Source organism: Artibeus jamaicensis, unplaced genomic scaffold (assembly GCF_021234435.1).
Source record: "Artibeus jamaicensis isolate MK-2021 breed Jamaican fruit bat unplaced genomic scaffold, CSHL_Jam_final contig_240, whole genome shotgun sequence".
Taxonomy (NCBI): Eukaryota; Metazoa; Chordata; class Mammalia; order Chiroptera; family Phyllostomidae; genus Artibeus; species Artibeus jamaicensis.
In genome coordinates this window covers 4,390,339-4,393,754 of record NW_026521506.1, presented here as the reverse complement: position 1 = coordinate 4,393,754, position 3,416 = coordinate 4,390,339, and the positions used below count along the sequence as shown (strand labels likewise).

General features: G+C 38.0%; 1 pseudogene; it reads left to right on the top strand.

Moving 5' to 3' along the window:
* The first annotated feature begins 1,937 nt into the window (after window positions 1-1,937).
* On the top strand, window positions 1,938-2,249 carry LOC119055842 (ATP synthase subunit g, mitochondrial-like; annotated as a pseudogene).
* Window positions 2,250-3,416: the final 1,167 nt, after the last annotated feature.

Below are 3,416 nucleotides of genomic sequence, written 5' to 3'. Positions count from 1 at the left end.
TAAAAATGTTGATGCCTGGGTCCCACAGTCAAAGTTGAAATCCACGGTCTAAGCCAATCATAGTAGTTTCATTCCCCCTGTCAGTGATTGATATAATGAACCCTAGCTGATGGGCCCTGAAGGGAAGTTGGGTGGGGGTATGGAAGATAGATTTTTCTTACTCAAAATTAAATACACTGCAGGAAAAATCATTTTTAGATCAATATTATTTCTACATTTAATGCACGGAGCTGCTGCAACCATCTTGCAATTTTGGAAGGGATTATACTAATGAAACAGCAAATGAAAAAATAGGAAATACCTGGGTTCTTAATGATGTCCTTGAGTTACTGAATTGACCAATTCTGGAACCTCCATACCTTGAGTTATTTTGTTATAAGAAATAATATTTGTAGCCCTGGCTGTGGTGGCTCAGTGGATTGAGTGCTGGACTGCAAATCAAAGGGTCACTAGTTCAATTCCCAGTCAGGGCAGGTGCCTGGGGCCAGGTCCCCAGTAGGGGGGCGCTCAAGAGACAATCATACACTGACATTTCTCTCCCTCTCTTCTCCTTTCCCCTCTGTAAAAATAGGTAAACAAAATCTTTTTTAAAAAATAAATAATATTTGTCCCTATTGTTTAAGTCATCTTGAATTGAGTTTTCTGTTACTTGCAACTGAAAGCATCTAATTGACAACATATATATTGGGTTGGCCAAAAAGTCCATATGGTTTTTCCATAAAATAAAAGACATTTTTATTTTCACTAATAACTTTATTGATTTGGATATTTTCTGCATGACGGAACACTGACTGCTCTCAATTAATGTCTTGATTTGATCACTATCAACTTAAACTGGCCTACCCAATTGTAGAGCATTGTCCAGTGAACAATCTTCAGCATGAAATTTCACAAACCACTTTTGACATGTTCGATCAATCACAGCACCTTCTCCATATATTGCACAAATCTTTTTATACATTTCTGCTGCATTTTCACCTTTCTTCAAATAATAAAGCATAATGTGTCAAAAATGTTGCATATTTTCTTCTCTCTTCAAAATAAAAATTGTTCTCAGTGGATTGAGCACGGGCCTGCGAACCAGACAATCGCGGTTCGATTCCCAGTCAGGGCACATGCCGGGGTTGCAGGCTGGTTCCCTGCAGGCCACTTCCCAGCAGGGGATGCATGAAAGGCAACCATACATTGATGTTTCTCTCCCTCTCTCCTTCCCTTCCCCTCTAAAGATAAATAAATAAAATCTTTAAAAAAAAAATAAAAATAAAAATTGTTACACAAAAATTCACCAATTTGTGTGTTTTTTAAATGCTTGCTGATATGACAACTGCCACAACACAATTGAACAAAATTGTTTCAAATGAAGTTAAAGATAACTAAGCACTACTAGAGCCATCGTACAGGAAAAATACCAAATGTACTTTTTTGCTAACCCAATAGATGTTTCTATGGATTTCCATATATTTGGATTTCTGCATGGATTTCTATATATTTCATAGTAAATATTACATTATATTGTATTCATTGAGTTCCCAGGAGACAATGATTGTGTATAATACATTTATGAATCCCCAGAGCACAATATAGGTCTCCAAACATAAATATTTAAACATTAGAAAAATGTTTGAGGGATGGGTGAAAGAGACATAAAGAGGAGAATGTCAACAACTGCGTCTTCAGGAGACTCTGTGGTTAGGATAAAGAAGAGAAAAGAGGGAACCAGGAATTTTTTTTTAAGAATGGTGTGGTCAAGGGGATAGAAGGAAAACTAACATAGGTCTGGGTCATGGAAGCCAATATTAAAAAAGTTAATACATTAGGGTAGTCAGTGTCAGTGGAGATGAGACGAACATGGGAGTAAAGAAAAGGCTATTGAGGGGTTCTTAGGGGGGGGACAATCAGCCAGTTGTTCAAGGCTATAGAGTTTCCATCCTAGAACCATGGCCCGATTTGTCTGTAACCTTGTGAAGAAAGCCTCTGGGCTGCTCAACGCTGCTGTGACTTACTTGAAGCAGCGAGTGGCCACATTTTGGCACTATGCCAAGGTTGAGCTGGTTCCTCCAACCCCTACTGAGATTCCCACAGTTATTCAGAGCTTGAAAAAAATAGCCAATAATTTTCAAACTGGTAGCTTTAAATAGCTCACAGTTAAGGAAGCTGTGCTGAATGGTTTGGTGGCCACTGAGGTGTGGATGTGGTTTTATGTTGGCAAGATAATAGGCAAAAGTGGCATCATTGGCTATAATGTTTGAGCACGAATCTTTAACATGTTTCTTTTTTGTTTATTATTTGAATGTTCTTGGATCATGAGTGATCAAAATTCTATGTGAATAAAAAAAGATATGTCAAAACATTTTTAAAAAGAAGAAAAGGCTACTGAGATTTGGTGAGAAGGAGATGTCTAGGAACCTCTGGTATATATTTTTACAAGAAGACCCAAAACTTCATGAGAAAGTTTTATTAACAATCTAAGTTATTTGTCCTCTGTAATGAAACCTTTGGCATGATTAGTGCTTAAGGTGAAATTACTATTTTTAATCAGTGCAGAGCATTTAATGGAACCTCAAAAACTTCATCTTCAGTTTGGTTTCTGGTGATATCATTAGCTTAGGGGACCTCATACCCAACAGAAACTAGATCAAATTCAAGAGCCATTACCATCTTCATGAAATTCAGTAAAATATCTTTAGAGAAAGAAAATAGAGATCAAATTTTCTCTGCAGGAAAGTGAAAAGTTTTGGGTGTCACTTTCTTCAGACACAACACAGCACCTGTCACAAATACATCAGGTAGCATGAAAAGGTCACCTGCTTGCAGACTTACTTCCTCGCTCACGAGTCAAAGGGGGTTTCCCAGGATAGTAAGGCACTCTCATTTAAGACATTCTGGAGCTCTAATTTCCATTTCAAATTACAAGTTATCTTTTCTTTCCTTTGAAGAAGTAACTTTAACCCACTACCATGGCATTCTTCTATATAACTTTGTTCTCTGAGAATGCTGCGTTTCTGGGAAAGAGTCTTGGGGAAGCCCCCTTTTTCCTTGCACAAGCCCTTCCTTTTTTTCTATTCAGGAGCTTTTGCCACTGCCTCACAAGCAGACAGCATTAGATCTTGTAGGTAATACGTAGCCTTTGAGAATTCTGTGGGATCTGTGGTAGCCCATTATAAACTCAAATAGGTGAGAGATGTCAGGAACTCCCCAGCTCCAAAGAAGTTTAACCCGGGCATAATCTTTGAGGAGTAGGATTGTATTAGCACATTTACTACCATAGTGCAGTGTTTCCCATTATTTTCCATGGTAGTTAAAATAATGGTCCACCCCCCACCCAAAGATGTCCAAATCCTAATCCCCAAAGCCTATGAACATGTTATATATTACATGGCATAAAGGACTTTGCCTCGAGATTAAGTGTCTTGAGA